The sequence below is a fragment of the Neopsephotus bourkii genome, unplaced genomic scaffold (genome assembly GCF_033783945.1).
Source record: "Neopsephotus bourkii isolate Nb327-2 ecotype Australia unplaced genomic scaffold, CSIRO-AGI_Nbou_v1 NB_1825, whole genome shotgun sequence".
Taxonomy (NCBI): Eukaryota; Metazoa; Chordata; class Aves; order Psittaciformes; family Psittacidae; genus Neopsephotus; species Neopsephotus bourkii.
The window spans coordinates 9,086,422-9,111,996 of NW_026902298.1; the positions used below are offsets into that span (position 1 = coordinate 9,086,422).

At 43.9% G+C, this 25,575-nt stretch overlaps 1 protein-coding gene across 2 annotated transcripts in view; it reads left to right on the top strand.

Annotated features, from left to right (window-relative positions):
• The window catches only part of TSPAN18 (tetraspanin 18), a 126,327-nt gene that overhangs the window by 37,598 nt on the left and 63,154 nt on the right, over positions 1-25,575 (top strand). For both annotated transcript variants that reach the window (XM_061343616.1, XM_061343617.1), the window contains exon 2: positions 24,269-24,399. The gene's annotated coding sequence lies outside the window, so the exon portion shown is untranslated. The remainder of the gene's footprint in view (positions 1-24,268; positions 24,400-25,575) is intronic.

Consider the following 25,575-nt stretch of genomic DNA (forward strand, 5'->3'; position numbering starts at 1 on the left):
TTCTTAGCTAATTCTTTTAGCCATTGCTGTTTCACACGTATTACTTCTTTTCTTGGTTTGTTAATTGTGCCCAGCACCCAGGCAGTGGGTGAATTTCTGATCGTGAAGCCATCAAAATACAAAGACTTCTAAATCAACTAATGTCATCCATCCAAAATTCTCCTTCTTTCACGTGCTTGTAGCCAAACTTCCTTAAATAAACCCTTTAGGAAAAAAAAAAATACAGGTCATAAGGTCCTTAAGTTGGATCCAACTCCATCAGGTTAGATGGGGCTTGGAACAGCCTGCTCTAGTGGATGGTGCCACTTCTTATGGCAGGGGGCTGGAACTGAATGAGCTTTAAGGTCCCTTACAACCCAAACCGTTTTGCAATCCTATGAAGTTCTTACCTTGTGTTGTTCATCCTGAACTGAATCTCTGTATCTGCACACGCTAAGGAGCATACTGCTTACTTAGCCTGGAAGTCATTCAGACTTAAAACGCACAGAGCTGTGCTGCTTCTAATAAAGAGCTGCCTCTGAGAGGCTCATCAGCAGGGCTACCCTGTTACACAGGGACCAAGCACGTGGAGCTGAGTTGCACCATGCAGAGTCCAGCATGAGTGGAAGCGCATGGATTTCTGGGCAGCTCTCTCTGATGTCTAGACTGTCCCTGTCTCATAAAATCACTGCAAAGAGAAAATAACCCATAAGACACCATGATCCTGGGGCTGTGAGTGAGAGCACAGTCTTGAATAAAATTCTTTCATTTATCTTTTGTATTTAATTTGCTAGTTCAGCACAGCCCATACTGGTGCATCCTGTTTATGTTCAGCTCTGTTGCAGACATCCAGTGTAATTCAAGAACCCTGTAACTGTAAATGCTTGCAATAAGAACAATTTTCATCCTGTTTTCTACAGAGTACCCCTTGGGTCTGGAGTTTGCCAGTTTGCAGCAACTTCAAGGCTTTTTCTAGTCTACAGACTAGAAAGAAGAGATGACTTGGAGCTGTATTAATGTTCTACAAGTCCTAATAATAAAATGGTATTAATTCCTTTTGAATGTCTCCAAGTTAATTTCCCCTAAAACTTCTCTGTCCAAAATCATTTGTTGAAGCACGTGTGAACGGATGTATGTTCTTTAACAAAATACTGAAGAAATACTTTTGTACTATGACAAGCCAGGACCACAAATCAAATTAGCTGAAAAAAAAAAACAAAACCCTCCTAGTTTTATATGTTTCATGACAGAAATGAAAGACGCTTTGGAAAAAAAAAAAAACACAGAAAGAGGAGCCAATATTCTTTCTGGATAAGGCCTCAGCATGAAAACATGAACAGCAAATGATTTTATTATTGAAGTCATGTACATCAAAGCCAAGCTGAGTGAGAAACTCTCTGGCCTAACCTACAGTTGTTGTCTTTGGTATTATTAAATGTCATGTGGTGATATGCAGCTAAGAGACCAGGATATTTTTCCAATCTAGAGTCTTATAAACCTAATGAAAATGGTCTTGGCTTCACAAACCCCTTGATCTTTGTGTTAAGCCGGTATGACTTGAGTGAACCCCAGACCTTGGGCTGGCCTCTGCCTCATGTCACTTGCGTTCTTACACAGGGATGGTGCAGGCATCTTACACAGTGATGGAGGCACCAGCTCGAGTAGAAAATAACCCTGGGGACTTTGGCTTGTAGGTCAGAGGAACTATTCCAGTTCATGTTATTTGTAGGGGAAGAACCTTCCTTCAGAAAGAGCAGAAACCAAGTGTATGTCTCCATTGTCTTCTAACTTCCATTAAGACCATGAAATGCTTTGAGGAAAGCTAACTTTCTGAAATAGAAGCTATGTATGTATGTAGTTTTGGGAACTGGTCGTGATTGTGATTTCTCTGCTACAAAGACCTGTCTAGAACCAGAATTTAGGGAAATCCAGAGATCTTTCTTTTCACAATGAGTTCAACTTGAGTTTCTGATGGGGTGAGGAAGGGAGCCTGCCCAGTTTCATGTGTGCTCATTGATTACAATGCTCTAGTGCTCAGCTCTTCCCAGACCTCTAAAATCATTGTGAGTAATTGGGTTAAAGTCAGCATTTATCATACTTAGTTAGCCTAGATCTAATCGTTCTTGCCAGAATTGTTTGCTGAATTGCTTGGCATGTCTAACCTTATCGGCCCTGTTAACTTCTTATCCCCATTTGACAAATCTAATCTCTATCTTCGTCTCTGCAAGGAGACAAAGGCATCCTTAGAGGCTTCTGTTACTTGCTGTGCAGCTAGCCCACAGGCATCCCAGAAACTTTCATAAGGGTGCTTGCAGCTGCTAGAGAAGACGTGAAAGGGATTTAGGTTTAACGGGCATGGAAAGCAGGGTTTCTTGCCAGGATGCTTTGCTCGTTTACTGAGCTTTATCTGTTGTAAAGACTGGATTTTTTTTCTGGTTTAAAAACAGAAAGTCTGCTAAAATTAGCAGATGTCAGCAGTCAGAGATTGCTACAACAAGCCTAGGGCAAAGGGTAGATGTGGTGTTCTGTGCCTTTCGCAACTCACGCCGTGGTGTCTCGCTTGAGACGCTTTCCTCTAAGCTTATAAAATCACTTTTGGCTCTGGTTACTTTCTGAGAGCCACTTTACAGGAAAACACTTTCAGTGGGGTGCCTGAGCTGCACACTGGGGACCTGTTTTTCCCCCTCCCTCATAAACTAGAAGTGACACCACCAAAGCAAACAGTGCCACAGGGCTGTGAAACTCAAGTCAGCAAGCAGAAAATCCACCTTATATTCCATATCATCTCCTCGCTTCAGGCTATCTTTGATGAGACAATCATAGAACAGTTTGATTTGGAAAGGACATTCAGATCATCCAGTTCCACCCCCCTGCCATGGGCAGGGACACCTCACACTAAACCATGACAGCCAAGACTCCATCCAACCTGGCCTTGAACACTATTGTTCTCATGTAAAGGGACGCAGGGGTGCAATACTCTCTCTGGCCTTGCATATCCCTTCCATTGGGGATTTCAGGGAGTTTGGAGGCACACACTGAAGAGCCGATGTCTGCTACAACTGGGAGAAGTTGCATCCTCCCCTGTGTGTCTGTGTGAATAACTTTACATAATTCACGTTCTGATGCATAATGCTGTTATTTGCCACCCTACTTTCAGTGTGCTTTGCACTGCTTGGTGAGTTGGAGGATTTTTCTTGTTACCCTCAGGTGGAAAGTATACACATCCTCTGTGTATACTTGGTACAGGGACCCTTAGAGGCTGCCTTCCCTTGCTCCAGGCACAGTGATCAGCCTGGAGAAGAGAAGGCTCCTTAAGGGGAGACCTTAGAGCAGTTCCCACTGCCTAAAGGAACTAACAAGAAACCTGGAGAGGGGCTTTGGACAAGGGCCTGTAGGGACAGGACAAGAGGGAATGGCTTTAACTTGCCAGAGGGGAGACTGAGATTAGACGTTAAGATGAAATTCTTCCCTCTGAGGGTGCTGAGACATTGACACAGGTTGCCCAGAGAAGCTGTGACTGCAAGGTGGAGCAAGTCACCAAAGTTGCTAGCTTACCATACAGGTAGGATCTAGCAGGTGGGTATCAATGGGGTACAAGGCTGCTATATTGCATAGCATGGGATGGGCACAAAACCATCACTACCCTATCTATGGCAGTGCAAAGTTTCATTCCATTTACCTGATCCTATCCTAGCAAATTAAGATACGTTTGCAACTAGATCTCCCAAGTTTGGAGTGCCTGGTGGCAGCACTAAAAGAGGTTCCTATCTCTGCTTTTGGGACAATCACATTAAAACCAGCATCTTTTTACCAATGGTTCAGACTCTGCTGTTTCCTGATAACCTGCAGTCTGTTAGCTCCAAATGTTCTTTGAGCACTATCTTCTTCAAAGCTGCTTTTCAAGTAGAGTGATTTGAAATCCAGGAGAGATTACCATGGAATGCAGAGGGTTTTTTTCTTCCTCTCTCATTTGGGTTGGGAAAGTTGGGATTCAAAATGTTTTGACCAGCTTTGTTTTCAGAAGAGAGTCACTAAATATAACTGTGTACTCTTTAGTATAAGAAAGGTGAAAAGGATGCAGTGCTTGGACAGTGATCCATCTGCTGATTGCCACGTGTACTGAGAGTCAGGATGAGATTGATGACCCTTAGAATATAAATCCACTGAGGCAGGAAAAGCGCCTTCCCTTCCTTTTTCACACTGCAGAGTGTGTGTATTGTCTGTGCTGAGCCAGTGCTGAATTATAATGAGAGACTGTAGTTAGCATCTGAGCTGGGGGAAGCCAGGCCTTGCCAGCCAGCCTGGGGTTAGGAGCACTCATCATTATTCAGCTCCTTTTGAGCCAGCCACGCTCTTTCTGCCTAAATGACTTAGTCTTTTCTTCCCAGTTATTTTGAGGACTAGGAAAAAATGCTCTTTTCTGTGGGATTTGTATGAAATGGGTATTTTTAAATCTAAAACCTGCAAGATCTGAGCTTTAATTTAAAAAATTACTGTTATTACTTGATTTTTAGTCTCAGAAGAACTTTTGGCTAGAAAATACCAGTTACGGTTGTGTTTGGGGGGAAAAAAATCACTAAAACAGTCAAATAACCTCTCCTCCGCCTTCCAACTTGCTTTGTTTTGAATAGGATGAAGTGTGACAGGATTTTGACTCTGTTCAACATCCCAAAATCAGAAAACGAAGGATTCTTGCAGAGCCTTGCTCCCTACTTAAGTATACCTTGATTTCTCCCACCCCATCCGAGCCTTGCTGCTGTGCTTGTGTCAGATAACTGTTTGACCAGTCCATCTCAGTGCTGGCAGTGAATATGCAGCCTGTCAACTGAGGGGGTTAACAGGGCAAGGAAGTTATAATTCCACCTTTCAGTTACATCTTATTTTAGACTTCTGCAGCAGTCCAGGAACTGACTGGAGTGGATTGAGGAAAAGAATTAGGGATTCTGCCTAATCCACCTCAAAACTCTTGACAGCACCTAACAGAAGTAAGTCCCTGGCTGCTTTTGCAGAGTATTGCCTACTCAAAGCAAGGATTTGTCCTTAGCAGCTACTATCGTAAAATGGTTTGGATTGGAAAGGACCTTAAGATCACCCAGTTCCAACCCCCTGCCATGGTCAGGGATGTCTCATCCTAGACCATGTTGCCCAAGGCTCTGTCCAACCTGGCCTTTTACACTGCCAGGGATGGAGCATTTACCACTTCCCTGGAAGTCTGACTTTATATCATGGAACAGCTCTGTGCTTCATGGGTATTTGGGCTTTCATTTATTATCAGCTGTATTTCATTTTGGAAACATGATCAAACCCTTGCAATATAAGACTCCTGTTTCCTTTGGGGAGCAGAGGTTTGTAACTGTACGTGAGGTGGCAGGTGTCTTCTGGCAGCATGTTCTCCTTTCACGTGTTTATGATTTTGACCCATTTCATAGCTGCTGTTTGTGAAGTCCTCTTCTCATAAGGCTAAAGCACTTCAGATTTTCAGGACCTGCTGCCTTTTTCTGTTTTCCCATATTTCTTTTGCTGCCTGACCACCTCCTGTTGCCTCTGTGTTGTGCTCAGTGAGCCCAGTTGCTCTCACCTGCACATCTTATCAGCACAGAAGCCTCTCTACAGAACAGCCCTTAGGAGAACAAGCTGTATCAAAGAGATGAAGGGGATGACTCCAACATGGAGTGCTTAGCCTTGTTATGCAGGGTGGTGGTTTCTCCTCCCTGCCTTGCTTATTCCAGTATCACAGTTTGGTTTGTGTTGGAAGGGACCTTAAAGCTCATCCAGCTCCAACCCCCTGCCACAGGCAGGGACACCTTCCACTAGAGCAGCTTGCTCCAAGCCCCTGTGTCCAACCTGGCCTTGAACACTGCCAGGGATGGGGCAGCCACAGCTTCTCTGGGCACCCTGTGCCAGCGCCTCAGCACCCTCACAGGGAAGAGCTTCTGCCTAAGAGCTCAGCTCAGTCTCCCCTCTGGCAGGTTAAAGCCATTCCCCTTGTCCTGTCCCTACAGGCCCTTGTCCCAAGCCCCTCTCCAGGTTTCCTGCAGCCCCTTTAGGCACTGGAGCTGCTCTAAGGTCTCCCCTTCAGGAGCCTTCTCTTCTCCAGGCTGACCCAGCCCAGCTCTCTCATACTGGCTCCAGAGCGGAGCTGCTCCAGCCCTTGCATCATCTCCGTGACCTCTGGATTCACTCCGAAAACTCCACATCCCTCTTGTGCTGTTGCCCCAGAGCTCAATGCAGGACTGCAGGAGGGTGGTCTCAGGAGAGCAGAGTAGAGGGGGCGATTCCCCTCCCCAGACCTGCTGCTCATGCTGCTGGGGATGCATCAGGACATGGTTGGTTTCTAGGCTGCAAGCTCACACTGTTGGATCGTGTTGAGCTTTTCATCAACCAATGCTCCCAAGTCCTTCTCCACAGAAGATACCTTCTACTTTGGTTCACAGGGGAGGCTACCGTTCTGAAGCTTTCCTGACTCGGGCAGTGAGCAGATCTGTTAGAACTGTTAGCAGATCTGTTGGGTGCTGTTTTCAGGCAGGAAACACAGCAGAGAGAAAACACCTACCTTTAGCTGAGACTACAAAGTCATATTTAGAGCTTATTCTCCCATCTTGTGTTGAGGATTTTATGAGTTTAGAGGAGTCTGAATGTTGTTGAAGTTTGAAAATACGGTATTTTGTTCAGAAAATGCAGTAATTTGTTCTAAAGGCAAAGTGGATAAAACACTGTGCTTGGAAATACATTTCTGAGAGCTCAATTTCTTAAGGGAGATGGACTATTTTCTTGCATTTGCTTGCTTGCTACTGGTTCTGCTGGAGCGGAAAGACATATGAAAGTGAGACTAGGCTACTACTAGAGTTGCAGTGTGAGGAAATGAGACCTTCTTTGATTTCTAAATGCTCAATCAAGAAGCATTTGCCAGCAGTGCTAAATGGGATTTATTTGTCAAGTTCTAGCTAGAGGCCAGCAGGGCCCGGAACCAAACAAAAGGAGGAGGTACCACGCTATAAACTTGGATTCAACATATTCACGGTTAATCTTCTTTTACCTACATAATGTGGAGGTTATTAACCCGACTGCAAAGGGACCTACTGGGGAGATAAGTGTCACGTGGAGGGGATTGTAGCGTTTTGAAAGGAATTTGTGCTGGTGACTGTAGCATAATAAATGTATTAGGCGCCTCTCTAGGTCTTCTCTAAGTGGTAAAGCAGCATCGATCACCCGGTGTGATGGGGATTGGGGAGCTTGGTTTTGATGTTTTAATACCAAGTCAGAAATGAGAGCTCAGAGTTGTTAATGAAAGGAGCATATACGTTTATTATTATTATTACTCATTTTTCTGTCTTAGAGAGCCCAAGAGGGAGTTGGTGCAGAGGGGTGAGAAATAAATCATTAGCATCCCCACATTTGCACTGCAGATTAATCTGGGGAAATGAGGCTGGTAGGTTTTAAGCTTCTTGCATATTTGCCAATCAAAGTAGTTAACTTGATCCCTCCTTTTACTTTTTTTTCTAACCCAAAAGATCTCAAGTTATGGATTTAAAAGGTCACCAAGGCTAAGCAGATATCAGAAGCTTAAGTACCCTTAGCAGACATTTTGGCCAATAATGGATGAAAGTGATTTTAAAGTCATTCTATTTTTTTTCCTTCTACCAAGCCTCTAAAGAGATATGAACTCTTTATGTATTTATTTCTTACCCCACTTGCCTTGTGCTCACATTGCTGAACCTTATAAGGTTCTCAGTGCAAGAATGATTTCATCTGATATTTTGCAAGTAAATATCCATCTCAGGGAGGTGGGGGTGGCAATTCCACTAGTATTTTGTGCTGACCTCAATAGTCCCATTTTGTTTCTCCTGCTGGTCAGGCCATAACAAGGAAATCTTATGCCTGTCAGGAGCTGATGGCAGATCTCGGCAAGGCTTTGTTGAGCACAGGAAAGGAAAACGATTGCTGTTGCAATATAGCATGGAGTGATGGCTCTGACTGTGTGAGATGTGTTAGGTGTTTAGAAATGCACCTTTAGTGGAGACACAAACCAGAGACCATGACTGCTTATGAGCACTAGAGATCCCCCAACACGTGTTGTAACAGCAAGCGCCTTAGCCAGAGTATCCAAGGTAATTAGTGGGTCTGCCTGCATTCCTCCTGCAGCCTCAATTAATTATGAGGCTCTCTTTAACTTCTGGTCAAAATCGTTGTGTGGTGGTGTTATAGGATGTTAACCAGCTGCCACCTACTGCTTCCATCGATGCTTTATACACACTGTACAAAGGGCTTGAAAGCAAGATCTCCTGCTTGTGAGCACAAGCTCTGCTCCTGCTGTTCTCTTCCTCCCTGAGCACTTGGTCTAAGAAAGGATGACACAATCCTGCCTGTACTGGTAGCAAATACAGGTGCTCAAACATGTAAATTCCTTAGTATGCTTCAAGGGGAAAGCTGTTGCTTTTAGTGTTTCATCCTTTACCAACTGAAATATGAACACAGGCTGGCAAAGAGACATCTAAGCAGATACAATGGAAGAGCTGTACTGAAGCATATCCAGCAGAGACAGTTCCTTGGGCAATATTGACAGGGAAAGTGGGTTGTAGCTTTTATTAGGCCTATTGATATTGTTGGGGAAGGTAACCTTTTAAACATGCAAATATGGTTTCTTATGTCTAAAATAGAAGCATCAGCCTTTGAAACTAAATAAATACATGTTGAGAACAGTTTCCCTGAGTTTAGCAAAGTTATGTTAATCGCTTAGACCATCTGTTAGAGAAAATGTAGCTGTGAAGCTGGGGTAGGTAAGGGGTATATTAGTGAGAGAAGAGGAAATCAAGTTGTCTTTTTAGGACAGACTCAACTGACCATGGTAAAAGGTTTTGGCAACCAAATTTTAATTGCTTGGTTTTCTTGGTTTTCCAGCTTCTTTTTAAAATTGAGGGGGTTTAAAATTCTTTTTATTCAAGACATATTTTCTGTCAAGCCCCCAAAATATGATGTGTTGGTTTGGTATTCTCATGACAACCTCTATGTATCAGGAGGGTGAGGCTGGGAACTTCCTTTCCTGTTCCTCTGCCTAAGCTGTGATTGCTCTGAGGTGCTATGGGCAAACTGCTTGGCCTCTGGAGCTGGGGGATGTGAGCCAGTTACACTGCAACTTTCTCCTGAGAGGAACCAAAGAGATAAAGTCAGTCACCCCAAGAAGCGCGGCTGGTTCCCAATGGCCTTCAACTGGCTGAGCTTTTCAGCCTGACAGCATCTCTCCTCCTTAAACACATTGTGAAATGTTGAAAATGTACTTGGATGTCATTGTGACACTGGCACTTCTTCAGGACGAGCTGTCTGGTTGCTTAAATGCAGTCCCAAAGGAGGTGCTTGGTGTCCTAGGATTTCCTTTGCCTGGTAACCCAAACAGGAGAAGTACCCAGGGAGAGGGCATCACAGAGGTATGGCTGAGTGCTGGCAGAAAAGTGATTAATCTTGACTAGACAACCGTGCCAGAGCCACTTCCAAACTATTGGACTCCACATTAAACACGTAGTATATTTGTGACCACTCTCCTGTCCTTTTCAATTACCTTCTGTTTCTCAATTCCAAAGACATTAGTCTTGTTTGAATGCTTCGTTATACCACACTGATGTGGTAATGGAGGTTGTAATCTACCCTCCTTGCAGCATTTACTGCCAGGGAATCTCATGCAGGCCAGAAGAGGTACAATTACAGGGAAAAGCAGTGTTTAGCAAGAAGTAGCCATCTGCTTTGGTTGCCATCTGGCTTTTTGAGAGATATCAACTTACACCTGAGAGCAAGTTCTTCATCTGGTCTTGTACCTGGCTTGAAGGAAATAGTATGAGTGTATTGTAAAATATACAGGAAGTATGTTAAGTCTTATGGTTAACATTTAAAACGTTAACATTTCCCCAAAGATGTAAGCCATGGAAGGCTGTGGAGATGAGATGTTGCACTGCTGAAGTGCACCAAGCAGGAAGCTGTAAACCTGTTAGGAGGGGTGGGTGGTAGAACCCCAAATGAATGAAGATATTGCATAGTTTAGTGGTGGACTTGGTGGTCATAGAATCATATAATGGTTTGGGTTGGAAAGGACCTTAAGATCATCCAGTTCCAATCCCCTACTCACACTAGATCTTAAAGGTCTTTTCCAGCCTACTTAATTCTGTGATTCTTTGGGACCCATTGAACAGTAATAAACCCCTCAAACTGTTTGGAAGGGAAGTTGATCCCCCTTCTGCTCTGGCATCTCTGGTTTAGCAAACTTGGGTCTTCAGTCAACATCATTAGTGCCTCCCAGACCACCTATTGCAGTGCTCTAATTTCAGGTCAAAAGGAAGGCAGTAAAGGCTTCTGTGTGAAACAACGGATGTCAGTGTTCTCCTTTGTTATGTTGATAGAAGAACTGATAAAGCAAATTAAACTCTAAGTTGATGAGAGAAATAGAACCATAAAATTGTTCTTAAATGTTGCAAAATCTCTGCAGTTGTCTGCTGCCATTTTATTACTGAGGTCAAGGAAACCTAATGCTTTTACAAGATCTGCGGCTCTGGGAATTCTCTCCTGCAGAATAAGACCCTTCTAAAATAAGTTTCCTGTTACTCCTGGAGTAGATCTAATCACAGTTGAACAGGGCCAGCTTTCCTTGTGTCCCAGAACCTGCTGTTTTCCTCATGAACTGGATAGGTCATGAAGTTTCCATCAGGAACTGCTGCTGTGAACCTGGGGGACTGAGACTTCTTGACGGCTGCTTGGTGCCTCTCCATGTGGTAAATTCAACAACTAATCGGCTTAACTGATGGGTGTAGAAAGGTCACCAATCTTCTTTTTCTTGCTGTCGTACCCAGCATGGTGTCCCTGTCCTATAGCTCTTGGAGAGTTCTTAGGGATTCTTGGAAAATCCAGCTTTGTGTTTGTCTTCTTCCAACAGCAGCAAGTCAGGTGCTTTAGAGGATTAAAGAGAGTTGTGCTGCATTGAAATGAAGGTGTCACTGCTCCTCTGTGACTCAAGAGAATTAAGTTATTATCTGCTATGACCATCTGCAAGAATGAGATTGAATAATGACATTAGTGCATGCAAGTGCAGGCTCATTGACGTCAGATTTTGCTCCAACTTGGTATTTAGAATGAGTCTATTTACCTGTCAGGTTTCATCAGCTTGCCTCCATCACTCACTAATGGCTTATGCCTCGGGGATCAGTAGAATTGTAACTAAAAATATTATCCTAATACACCTGATGAGTTACAGAATATAATACAAGAAAGAAAAGGCCTTTTCAACCCCTGGTATAATTACTCATGCTTCTTCATGGCGAATCCTACATGTTCTTGTGATGGCTACATGATTATTTATGGCACTTTTAAAATATGATTTTCTATGTAAGTCCTTCTATTGACAAATTGTCTACAAATGGCCTATTGACATCTCGGTTGCATGAGTTATTTGCAATTAGTCACAGATTGTTTCTTGGTTTGCTGATTGTTTACAAGCAATTCCTCTTTAGTAGACAGTGGCTGGTATTCAAGTGTTCGGCTTCCAGCTGCACAATTCAGTTTGTCTTTTGACATATAGGTCACATAATAGCATTTCTGCTCCTTGACTAAATGTGTGTAATTCACAGGACCTGGCTTCTCGCACGAGTATTTGCAATGAATTACAAAATCCTTATTCTGCAGCCATTCTCTAACATTTGTTTAAAAAGGATAATCTTAGGGTTACAGGAGTATTTGAGGAAATACTAGTACACTGTGGACATTACCATAAATGAACAAATCTACTGTAAAGCTTCAGCTATTGCACTCAGCTGCATTTTTACTGCTTTAACTGTGTTTGCCCATCTTTTCTTATGATATTAAAATTTTAATCCAAAAAGTGGTAAATACCCCATCCCTGGCAGTGTTCAAGGCCAGGCTGGACAGAGCTTTGGGTAACATGGTCTAGGGTGAGGTTTTGGCAGGGAGTTGGAGCTGGATGATCTTGTGGTCCTTTCTGGCCCTAACTATTCTATGATTCTATAATACTTATTTTTTTCTCCTATCATTCAAGCAATTACATGAAAAAGTTCCACATACATACTGTTAACAGCTACAAGCATTTCATGTGGAAACTACATATGCTGACATCCATCCTCAGTGTTGGTTGCCCCCTGCCCCTTATGTGTGTCCTTCCATCTGATTTTAAAAGCTTTCTTCCTGTTATATTGATGTTCTTAGAACCCCACAGCTCTGTTTAAAACCTCAGTACCTATAAGTACCTATAAGTCTAAGTACCTCAGACTATAAAATCAATAGATACATAAAATCCACCATTCTAACTGGACAAGCCAAAGCCATTAAATGAGGAATATACCCAGATGCTCTCCCAGGCTTCAGTCTTTGTTCTGTGGTCCCACAGATCCTTTTCTCCTTTGGCCTCCCCAACTGCCTGCCCTGCCCCGGAGAGAGAAGATAAAGAGATTGCAAGCATGGAGACATTTCAGTCCTAGGATTGCATTGCAAAGCAATGCAGAGAGCATGTTTGAAATTCTTTTATACATTTCTAAATAACAGTGAGAAGCATGATCTCTTGCTGCCCAGAGATAAGGGAAAACTGCCCTTGAAGAACTCCAGTGTCCAAAATACAAGATTTCATTTCTGCCTCTTAGCACATGGACCATTTTAAAAGCACTTCTATTTTTTCTCTTCACATATTCAACCATAACCACAGTGCATTGTGAGCCTGGCCTTTCTGGATTCTGCTTGCTGTGTTTCCCTGCACCTCTCATTGGTCCCTGGGGCTCTGGAGGGTGTTTATTGCAAATGAATGTTTAACGTCTGCCTTGAAGAGCTACTTGTCTGGACTGGATTTTCTGGTTGCAGTGCTCTGGAAACAGCTGTATGCAGAGAGGCCCTGTTGAGTGTTATCTGGGCACAGGGAGATGCTCTTGCATCTTACAACTGATTGATTAAGGGCTTTCTGGTCTCACTGGTTGGAAGTTCGCTTGGCAGAGGAGAGCTTGGTGAGTAGATAATAGAATCATAGAATGGCTTGAGTTGGAAAGGACCTTAAGATCATCCAGTGCCAACCCCCTGGCACGGGCAGGGATACCTGACAGTAGTTAACTTGTACAGGAGTCTGTTGGCTGAGTGTGAGCTGCGTGGATGGGATGGTTCAAGGAGATACCTTGAAGGCCCTGGGTAAGAGTAGGACAGGGTGGCAGCAACCCAAAAGAGGCACTGGGGAAGAAAAGCTCATGGTGAGCCAAATGCTTCTTGCTCATGAAGGTCCAAAGGGGAAGGAGATCTCTGGTTCTAGACATCTGTGCTGTAATGTTGTTCTGACCACTTTCATCTGGGATGGCAGCTGGTGACTGGAGCTTTGCTGTTCTTCTCATTTGCCTTTCTTCCAAATGCAGCTGGTTTATGTTGCTGACAGCAGATAGGGTGGGCTTTAGCAATTTGTATCTCTGAAGCTCTGGTAAACTCAGTCTGAGGTGTAAGGGTATGCATGCTACACCTCTAATGGCTGCATCGAGACTGACTCACTTGTGCCTTGGAAGAGGTGTCTGATGTTTTGCCTGAATGGATTTGGGCTGTTTGAGAAACCTCTCATAGGCTAAAACCAATGAATCACATTTGATTCCACCATCAGTGCAAAGGAGCAAGGTTTCACTGCCTCCTAAAGCTTTGTCCTTTCTCCCAGTTGTGGGCTCACTTCCATGTGCCAGAAGACATTTATCACTGATGGAAATTATTTATTCATGGCCCAAGCTCAAGCTGTCTGCAGACTGCTGTGTCTTGCCAACTGGTAGCCAGACATTAGAGCTGATCTAAGTAATTATGGGTTTTACGCAGCAGCTTTCACCAGGTGAGTCAAAGGGAACAAAGGTCTCCCATTAGAGGAGATCTCTTCAGCTTATCACAGCTGGAAGCTGCTTTCTGAGGGCCTTTAAGCACCAAACTCCATCCAAAATGATATTCAGCTGTCCAGAACAGGTAATGCTCTCAGCAGCTACACCATAACTGTTCCAGGAGCCTTTTTGAGTGCCTGCGTGCCCAAGAGTCCAAAACAAACAATGCAGCAGTGATGTTTTGTGCAGTTGATAGTTTATGATATTTTTTTTCTCATGGTTTCTTGATTACAATCCCTAACTAATTAGGGACTGCAATCCTTAATTAGGGACTGCCAATCCTAGAATCATAGAGTGGTTTCGGTTGGAAAGAACTTTAGGATCAACTAATTCCAACCCCCTGCCATGGGCAGGGGCACCTCACACTAAACCATGCCGCCCAAGGCTCTGTCCAAACTGTCCTTGAACACTGCCAGGGATGGAGCATTTATCACTTCTTTAGGCAGCCTGTTCCAGTGCCTCACCACCCTCACAGTAAAGAACTTCTTTGTTATATCTAACTTGAACCTCCCCTGTTTAAGTTTAAACCCATCACCCTTTGTCCTATCACTACAGTCCCTGATGAAGAGTCAGGGATCTTCGTAGCCCCCTTCAGATACTGGAAGGCTGCTATGAGGTCTCCATGCAGCCTTCTCTTCCCCAGGCTGAACAGCCCCAACTGTTTCAGCCTGTCTTCATATGGAAGATGCTCCAGGCCCCTGATGATCCCTCCAGACTCTTGTGGAATGCTGCAGTTAAAAGTGAAGTGCTGGTAAAATCTCCTGCGGTTGATTGTAAGGCAGATAGGTTTATTTTAGTTCACAGCCTCTCTTGGTTGAACTCTTAGAAATAACATCGCTCTTGTCTTTTTTCCCTGACTCTCAATCTCACTGTTTCTAGTCTGGTGCAAAATGCTGAAGTGCAGCTGTGCCATTTATTGTCATGCTGAAAAAAAACCTTGAAGCTGAAATTAAGTGTGGGGGAATGTCAGGCTAAAGTTAAGGTCATGTTCATTTCCAAGACGTGTCTCTACAGACAGCTCTGCAGTAGAAAAGCAGAATGCAGAGTCTTGGTTGGAAGGAATAGCCCCTGCAATGGCAAACAGGGTTTGTGGTGCCATTTGTCCTGAAGAAACCAGAAAGTCAGAAGCCTTTCTATTGCTCAGGCTGATAAAAAGTTTTATTTTGGCTTCCACAGCCTATTACAGGCCCTAGAAGCAGCAGAGATGGTAAGATGAGCGTGTGGAAACTCTTTAGGATAATGAGCAATGGAAGTCCCACCATTTATTTCAGTGACATCTGGAAGTTTTGGGAACGGGTCAGCACTGCTGAAAACTTCGGCCTTTCCAGTGGAGCTTCTCCCTCTCCATCTGTTTGGGATCCGGTTGTGCTGCTGTTGCAGACACAGTTTTGCCCTCAGCTTTGATGGAGTTGTTTCCCTTGGCTGTCCCTCCTCCTCTTGTGCTCATCAGGCTCAGAAACTCTCCTTCACCACCTGCCTGACAGAGTCCTCCAGAAGTGTAATCTCTGACAATATAGTGGTTTTACAACAGAAAACATTCTAATAACTGGGGAATTTTAATAATTTTAAGGATTTCAATACATTGTAAGAATTGGGAAAGTGAGGAAGCAATGTTCCTTTGCTGAGGCACTGTGACATTGAGGCAAAAGGCTTGCTTTCTATGTCTTTCAAATGGTTGGCATCCCGTTTTTCCAGGGAAATCCTTGGGAACTGGATTCTGTTGCAGACCTCGTAGAGTATTTTGGTCTGCCTATGCCCTGTAATAACAACAATAGTCCTTGAACTAAACTGCCTGATCAGTTCCATACTTGCAACTTCCATATGTCACCCTGCTTTTGGTTACTAGTTGTTTAAAGCTGTTGGATGAGAGGGAAGAGGAGAAAACCAGTGGACTGGATTAGGGCAAAAGCAGCTGATAAAGAGTATTTGCGAACAGGAGACATGCCCTAGTAGTGAAAGCTGATATGAATCCTCAGAACCCCCATTATGAGAAAATACCAGCCAGAAACAGTCACCTTCTCCCTGGTCAGTCCTTTCTGATGTACAATAATTCTGCTGAATGCCACACAGTACAAAATGACTTTAAGGTGCTTGTACAACTGAGCTAAGGAAAAGATTACCTCATCTCTGTATTTCAAACACGTGCTGGAATTGCTGATACAATTAATGGTAGTCGTGTTTCTTTTGGACCATTGAAAAGTTTCAACTGTTTTTACATTGCGTTCCAGAAAGAAATCTGTTAGAATTGTTCTTTCCTGAAGGATCGGTGATCACAGGTCATTTCTCTTCATTTATTTATTTATTTGAATATACAGGGAATAAAAGGTAAAAAGAAAAACACAGCTATTAAAATATGGCAAATTTCTTCTTCTTCTGTTTTATGTAAGAAGAAATGAAAGAACGGATGTATCCCTTTCCTGGTGCTAAATTGGAATTCTTCCTTCTGCTGCTCTTTGGCTGACTTTCCCTTCTTCATCCCTTCCAGTTATTGGCTTTCTGCAATGAGTAGGTGCCTTTCTGTTGTGAAGACAGAGTAAACCCTTTTGAGGCCTCTAAGATTTATATCTTTACATTCTGATTCTTGGTACTTGAAAATCTTGTACCTATTTCTGTAGGGCTCAGCTCTTCATTTACTACAATTTCCTCCTGTGAACAGTCCTACTGCACAATGACAATAGAACTGCCAACCAGGTCAGTTAAACTGTACTTCCATGGGTGGTAGGTATCTTTGGCTTGCAAGTTCCAATGAATTTTTCTCACTGATAATCTTTAAAGCTGCTCTAGTTTGACAGATTTAGGAGTTGGGTTTGTACTGTACCCTTCTATGGTAGCCTTTATTCAGAGGTTGAGTAGCAAAAATCAAACCTTTATGTAGTTTATTTGCACCTATGAACAACTAGAGCGCCCTCAGATTGTATGAAGAAGGCAGTAAAGAACAGCAGAAGGTTGGATGCTGGATGACAGAAGTTAGGGTGATGTATGTAGCATGTGAGCAAGGAGACTTGACCTGCTCATTGGGGAAAATAAAGAAGAGTATGGAGGGCGAGGGTGATTGCCTTCCCATCTTAGACGATCATCTTCCTTTTCTCTTGGCACTGGACAGTCAGGTTTCACACACTGATCTCGAGATTCATTAGTCTGAAGGGCTGAAACCTTTGAGCCATGTGCTAGATATTTGGGATGTGATGAAAATGCCAAGCCATGTGGTATGTAATAGCTTTGTTACTGTGGTCAGGAGGATTTAGGTGGAGTTGCAGGCACTGGAATGGAATTTTGCAAGCTTTTATACTTCATTTCAACAGGATAATGAAGCAGCATTGCATGTCCTTCTCCGTAACTGGCTGTGGCTTTCTCCTTGGCCTTTGCCATTTGATTATTGGTTTTTGTGTGCCCTTTCCTCTTGAAATACTACTGCTAAGTCCTTTAAAATTATTGTGTCTTTCAAGAAAAACAATCAGGTCTTAAGAGGCATTTTGGAGGGGTGGGGAATCTGGAGTTTGTTTAAAGAAAGAGGATCTGAAGAAGATAAAGTGGAAGATATCAGCTATGCAGAACTAATGATGCATTCCAAAAGAGAATTGAATACAACTCCATGAATGCTCCCTTCTATATTAACTTTTTCACTCAGAAATCTTTTGAAGGCCCATAATCACACACACATGTATTATACATAAAACTCTGTAATGCATAAGAGTATAGCTGGATCTAACACTGTGTGAGGAAGCCCACGGCACTCTCATGGAGCAAGCAAGTAACACTAAATTCCCTAGGTGGGAATCAAAGCCTTTCCAAACCCTATCACCAGCAGATGTTTAAACTGCTAGTAACAGACATACAGTGCGTGCTGCCTTGAATATCTGTTTTCTTTCCACCCTTGGAAGCTCCTGTAATTTTAGGAACATCCTACCCAAAGGTGTCAACGTGTCTGCTCAGGTGAATCAGAGCAATGAGATACGAGAGGTAGATGAGAGCCTTAGAGGAGTATGATACAAACCAGCCAGATTGTCAATGCTAATAGAGTGACAGCTTGACTGTGAAAACCCAAGCGCTGTGCCACAGTATCCCAGGGATCAGCCAGCCCTTTATTCAAAGGAAGAAGAGAAAACAGCAACAGCAAGCCTAAGTTAACAGTTCGAGCTGACAGAAAGCATTATTTCTGAGTCAAAAAGGAAAGAATAACTTGAAAAAGAGTTAGACTAACTGTTGTTTATGCACTTAAAGGTATTTCAAACCCTAGAGAAACTAAGGAATTAGTGGTGCTTGTTAAAAGATGCTGTAAAATGATTTGAAATAGCTATTAATAATGCAAATGCTTCTGTTAGGCAGCCTGATTCCTCAGAATAGGTAATTTAATCCCATCACTGAGGAAGTACCACTGGTTTCTTTTTCCAATTGGTTTAGGGCACATAAGGCATCTGGATTAATGAGAGGCAGAGATGGTGGGGAAATACTCCATTATCCTTGGCCTTTGGTAAGGCTGGGTAATTACTGAAACCTTTGCAAGAAGTATCTTTCATTTCAGTATAATTGGACAATAATTGTCTTACCTGGCAGGAATAGCATCTGTGTTGACTGGTAACATGCAGGTAATGTGAAACATCTACTTCAGAAGTACATGTTGTTCTGAGTTGGTCAGCAGAAGGACCCATGGTTAGGTATATTAAAAGCCTATACAGAACAACACATTCCAACATTTGCTCTGCATTTAAAGGGGGGAAAATGGCCTCTTTGGGGCAGTTTTTGGGTGCCAGCTGGGAATCCCTCGTGCTCATTTACATCAGAAATCCTGAAAATTGTGAGCACACCATTAGGCTGCAGACTATGCTTTTAAGGATGAACTTTACAAGCTGTAAAAGAAACAACTTTTGGGGGAACAGCAGAACAAGAAAGGAAGAAACAGGGATCTACATACTAAAGGAGCAGAACTGAGAGTGAAGATGTTCACTTCCCACATCTGTCATTGGCTTCCTGTCTGATCTTTACAACCAGCATCTCTCTGCATTTCTACTTTCCATCTGAAACAAGGAAAATATTAGTATTTCCTTTTTTTCTGCTTTTTTGCCTGTTTAGGCAGCAAACTCTTTGGGCAGGGGACCCTTCCATGCTGCACACAGTAAAAAACTGGGTTCTGTGGGGCCTCATGGGGCTCCTGTGATATGAATAGTAACAGAGAGGCAGGAAGACGTCCGAAGGTGCAGTTTTGGAAAGGTTGCCAGTAGTGTATTTATTTTTTCCTTTTTACCCCCTTTTTTTTTGAGCAGGGAGGCAAATTCCTTTTCCTTAGTAACCAGGGAAGTTGATGCATTTCTTATATGTAGCTTTAAGTAGCTTGGTGTGGTTCAGTGTGATGCTCTGTGGCTCCTTCATGGCAACGATCCCTTGTTGGAGTGGTTGGCATGAATACATCTCTGCTTGCCATTCCATCATTGACCCCAAATCAGGACATTATTCCCTGCAATGGAAAAGGAAATACTGTACATTAATTTGTTAGAATTTGATAGTACTTGTGGGTGTTAAAGGTTAAGAAGCCAGCAGTGTCGGTAGGGAAATCAGTATGGTAAAAGAGGTGGATTTGGTCAGTTCTTGATCATGACATTTGATATGCACCTATACATGTGCTGGCTGTTCACATTCCCCAATATATATTGATTAAATCTCTCTCACACACATGTGCTCTTATATATCTGAACACAGGTTTTGGAGGTGCGTCAGATCAACCTGAGGCATTGGATGCTGTGACCTACAATCTCCTTGGGCATTGTTTCTGTGGGGAAAGAAGTTAATTGTGAGAGAGGTTTGTACCTTTCACAGTCAGGCATCGTGGCGATGCTGTTTTCAGCAGGGCAAACTGTAGTTTGCCCAGAGTCTGGTCTGTAACTGGAGTTGCATCTGCTGCTCCTGGGAAAGCCAAGCCTCGCATCTGATCTGGAATGCCAATGAGCCCGTATAAAGCTGTTAATGTCTGTGTGAGGTGGGTTTTTTTCTCCAGTCCTCATTACCAACCTGATAGAAAGATAATTCCTCAGCTGCTGTTCCAACCTGTGGGATTTTACCCACTTAATTAATCTTCTTTCTTGTTAAAGAAGATCTCTTTTTAATGCACAAGAAGCTGTGCTTGACTGGCTTGTGAGGGACTCTTCTCATGTCTATATCAAAGGCATAGAGGCCCCAGGAGCTGGAGGGGGAGCCCTGGGGGCAGCATGCCTGTGGAGGCTGAGCTTGGAAGTGCTGCCTTGTGTGCTGTAAGGGCAAGCTCCGGGAGGGGAGCCAAGTCTACACAGCAGAGAGGACCCTGCTTCCCCCTTGTTGCCACCATTCAGCAATAGAATGGAAGCTTGGGACACGACCAAAGGGTAACAAAATGCATGTTGAGAGTTAAAAATGCCAGCCTCCACCACCCTCCCCAACCTTTCAGCGTGTCAGCAAGCTGTCTGTGTAAATAAATACATGCATCAAACAATAAGCAGATGCCTTTTTAACATGCACTGTTTTCGGGCTGAGATATTCCTTTCTGGTGCAGCTCATCGGCATCTGTCAAGCTAATGCCAACTCCACAGCTCGCTTTCAGTTGTGTTTAATGCACAGAGATTTGTGTTGTGGGAAGTGGAAAATGTAATGAGGAATTGGCTTGTTTTACATCTGTTTTGGTGTTGCTTGTGATGTATAAAATGTAAAATGGGAATGCTTTGTGTTCCTCCTGGTTTCCGTGTCACTATATAGTGCAAACTCGTGTTCCTTATGCTTGATTAAGTGCCTTTAGACAAACATGTGTATGATTGTAGAAGTATAGAAGGCAACAAAAAGAAAAGTCATTTGTAAGATACAACACCATTGGGGCCTCAAAGCAAACAAACTTTGAAGTGGGAGGAAGCTGCGATGAGGGCTGGATTTAAAATAGAATAATAGTAATAATAATAATAATAATAATAATAATAACAAAGCTTAATTCCAGCAGGGTCTTTTGTACCCCTTAAGTCAGACCAACCTCGGGAGCAACAGAACCTGAAGCCCCAAGGGTATATCACACTGCAGTGTTGAGGAAGGGGCACCGGTGAGCTGCAAGGCTGGGTCAGATCTTGTCTAACCCAAGCTCTTGTGTTTGATAGCAGCCAGCAGTGATTAGAGTGAATGTAAGAGCAGGGCAACTAACCAGGAGAAATTCCATGTTAAGCTTCTGTTTATTTTTGTTTTCATATTAAGAATGTATTGAGCCCAGATGACCCGTAGTCCCCTGGCTCTATTGATAATGCACCTATGGGGCTAAAGGAGTGTTGGATCTCGTGGTTCTGCTGTCCCTCGGTCAATCTGCATCAGCATGGGTTTTAATGTCCTTATTCACATTTCACACATGCTCCTGCTTTTGCTCTAGTGGGGTACAAAGGAATCACAATTAAAACCCATAATCAGACTGTTTATGCAGGTAACAAGTCCTGAAGACAGGTCCCTGTCAGACTTAGATTCTAAGAGAGAAAGAGAATATTTCCACTGCTTGAGATACTCTCAATTGGATTAGCTACAAAGTGAGTGGAAGGGAGAGGCATGATCCTCCACTAGAGAGGAGGATTTAGGTGACCTGAGATGTCTTCTGTTGCTTAATGTTCCTTGAATAGAGGTGATTGAAATCTCTCATCTGAGCAAGTATGCACAGAAGACTAAATACAGTGTTAGTGACCCTAAATATGTTAGAGCTCTCTGCTTCTGTTCACAATGGTACATCAGCTGGAAGAGTCATAGAGAAAGAATGGGGTTTGCCTGTACGGACATCATGGCTCTTCCATAATGGAAAGGGAAAATTGGTACTAAAGATGCCATTGAATCAAATATTTGAGGACTGTCAACAACACTTTCCATCTTCTGGTTTCAGAGCACTTTACAAACCTGAATAAATTAGGCTTGTTTTTCCTCATTGTTTCCAGAGGCTGGGAGTTACTATCCAATACCACATGTCTAAAACAAGCAGGACCATGCTCAGTGAGATCGGTTTCTATTAGGCAGCACTTTGTCCTGTGCAGCAGTACATGGATGCATACATTTCTTACATGTAAGCACTTGCACCTCTTGAGTATGTCCCCTTCCTCTTTAACAAGTATGCATGTATCTGAAATGCCAGGCTGAGCAGAGCAGGGAAGAGGCTTTAAACAAAGACCCACAGGAAGATGAAGTCCAGCTGAAAGCCTGTGAGCCCTCTAGAGATAGGGGCAAGGAGAACATCTGAGTACCTGTTTGGTGGGGCCCTGTTCTGCTCACTACACCATGTTCCTCCTCTAGTGCATGTAAGATGAATGATGAGGCTGCAAAGCTCTTTTCAACAGGGGGTCTGTGGCTGGTTGTGGTGTGCTGTGCTCCTGTGTCCCATGGAGCCTTTCCCTTGTCACAGAATCATAGAATTGTTTGGGTTAAAGGGACCTGAAAGCTCATTCAGTTCCAAACCCTGCCATGGGCAGGGACCCCTTCCACTAGAGCAGCTTGCTCCAAGCCTCTGTGTCCATCCTGGCCTTGAACACTGCCAGGGATGGGGCAGCCGCAGCTTCTCTGGGCACCCTGTGCCAGCGCCTCAGCACCCTCAGAGGGAAGAGCTTCTGCCTAGAGCTCATCTCAGTCTCCCCTCTGGCAGGTTCAAGCCATTCCCCTTGGCCTGTCCCTACAGGCCCTTGTCCCAAGCCCCTCTCCAGGTTTCCTGCAGCCCCTTTAGGCACTGGAGCTGCTCTAAGGTCTCCCCTTCAGGAGCCTTCTCTTCTCCAGGCTGACCCAGCCCAGCTCTCTCAGCCTGGCTCCAGAGCGGAGCTGCTCCAGCCCTTGCAGCATCTCTGTGGCCTCCTCTGGAATTGCTCCAACAGCTCCACATCCCTCTTGTGCTGTTGCCCCAGAGCTGAAAGCAGGACTGCAGGTTGGGGTCTCATGTGAGAGTAATAGAGGGGGAGAATTCCCTCCCATGACCTGGGCTTGTCCTGGGGCAATGTGAAATAGAGAGGAGCAGAGGGCTGCTGACAGAGGGATGATACCCACATGCATGGCAGGAATTTCTTTTCATGTGGTCTGGTGTAACATTAGCACTTCCCAGCTGGATTGTTAGTTGCTTTTTCATCTAGTGGATAGACATAGGGCTGTTCGTCCAGCTCAGTATGGCTTTAATTCTCCAGAGAGCATGATAGAGGATGGGAGCTGGAGATGTCCAGCTGCAGCCCTGTTTCAGTGTCTTTCAGGGCTGATGGAAGGAGATGCTGTGAAAGACCTTCTGTCTCAGCTTTTCTTCTTGACCCTAAAGGAGCTTCCAAGTGTTGTTTGTGTGTAGGGGCACTGATGCTCCCTGATCCTGTATGTGGACACATGGCATTGGCGTTGGGTTGCTAGAGAGGCTGGGCAGAGTGAAGGGGTTTGGTTTCAAAAGAAAGCAAAACAGCAAGGTAGACTGGGGAGGAGAGAAGTAATACCCTGAAATGGATTTGCATGGCGCCAGCCTCGTATCTGAATTGGAGCTGTCAGGGAGAATGAGATCCAGGCTCGGTGCTGTTTTCCAGAGAGAAGCCGTTACGGGGTGATTGCTCTAAGTACAGGCTCCACCTCCAGGCCCTGGCTCTGCCTGACTTCCACAAGGAGAAAGCAGACAAGATCTGGCATGATCCCTCCTGTGTTCCCGCTGGCCTTTCCTGCCTCTCCATAGGCTCCTACTTCTTTTGCTTGCTTAATGCTTTTGCCACCTGAGCATCTCCCACTGAACTCTTCTCCTCCTGGCTTTGTTGGTATCTTCATCCCACCCTTGCCTGCCTCTCAGCTCCATCACTTTGCCCTCTTTTTCATCCTCAGTCTTTTCTGGCTCCCTCCATTCAGGGTACAGTTGTACTGTAACATCTATCCAGCAAGTGAACGTGTGTGTTTATATTTGTTTCATATAATACAGGAGTTTGGTGTGTGTGTGTGTGTGTGTGTGTTAAACATTTAACTACCTTTGGTTTTTCACACATGCACTACTCCATCCTCTGTTCTGGCACTTGCCTTCAGGGGACTCGCTGCATCTCTTCTTGTTGGTCCTGTCCTATCATAGAATCCCAGATTGGTTTGGGTTGGAAAGGGCCTTAAAGCTCATCCAGTTCCAACCCCCTGCCATGGGTAGGGACACCTTCCACTAGAGCAGGGTGCTCCAAGCCCCATCCAACCTGGCCTTTGAACACTGCCAGGGATGGGGCAGCCACAGCTTCTCTGGGGACCCTGTGCATTCTTCCTTATATCTAACCTGAACTCTCCCTGTTTAAGTTTGAACCCGCAACCCCTTGTTCTATCAATACAGTCCCTGATGAAGAGTCCTTTTCTGCCATCTTTACCTAAGCAAGGAGTTTGTAAAGCAAGGTCACAGTCTTCTACTCAAGCCCAGTGTGGAGCCATGTGTCTCATGTATTTCTCATGGCTGTTTCTGACAGGTTGACCAGGCTGGATCACGGCAATAAGGACCTGGAGCAAGGATCCTGCCTGATGCATGTGTGTTACGACCTGACTTCTTGAGGAGAACAAGTATTTCTCTGAAGATCTGCCCCTTCAAAGCAGCACACAGGTAAGGAGGGAGGTGCTCCTAATGCTCAGAGCAGGCTGCAAGGGACTGAGCAGAGGAATTTCTTTCATTCATTTGGCTCAAGAGGGGCTTTGTCACCTCTGCCTGCTATATCTGTTAGGGTGAAACCTTGCATTGTATTTACAGCACAGGGAATATATTTCAGCAAAAATGTACAGATTGCTCATATGGTTGAGATAAATATAGGCTACAAGTGTTGGAGGAATGTGCTGAAAAAAGCAAAACGTTGCATATGATCTATTAATAAAACAATATTTGGACCTCTTGTTCTAAAACAATTTTATATTGAAAATCACCTAAATATAAACAGAGAGCTTTTTAAGAAAAGGGATAAAGGAACATATGTTGGGGGGAAGGGGTTAAGTGACAAATTCATCTGATCATTTAGTTTTCAACTAGGCGAGATGTTTCAGGTCACCCAAAAGTGAAAAGGGCCCCAAGCAAACAAACAGTTCTAATCACTATGACTGGTGGAAACCAGATCTAGAGAAGACGAAGCCCTTTAGTCCAAACCCTTAATCCCCTACTAGTATGTAACATCATTCCCATCAGCGTCTACCAGTCCTGTTCTAAATGATGGGATTTTCCCTTTTCCCCTTGGGATACTATTGCACAGTCTAATAGAATTAATCTGCTTACTTCTCCTTCAACCCCTGACCACTGCCGATGCAATTAGTAGTAGGGGATGGGAGGATTCTGTTTCCTATGCTGTATTTATGAAAGCTTAGGGCTTTATTGTGTTAAACCAGTTGCAAGCTTGTATGCATGACTGTGGCTTATCTGTCAGTGCTTATTACAGCCCCATAAATGTCTCTGAACTACAGAGTTCTCAGACTTTTCTACAGTCATAATGGAGGATCTGATAAGGCACAGACTAACGTGTTTGAATGCCTGTGAGAAAGATGGTATGATTGGAAACTGAAGTGAAATGCTGGTTGTGCTGGAGACTCTCAGAGGCAATTTACTTCTCTGTTTCTGGAGCATTCTCTGGCCTCATTTTTGGTTTCTCTCTAGGACAATTTGGTAGGAGCTACATGAAATAGCTGTTTGCTGCCTGTGGTGCTGCTGAAGGTACCAACGCACCTTTCCATCCGTGAGTTTCTGGCTTGTCTTGGATGTCTGCTGGCGTTTACTGTCAAATAAGGTCAGATAAATTGG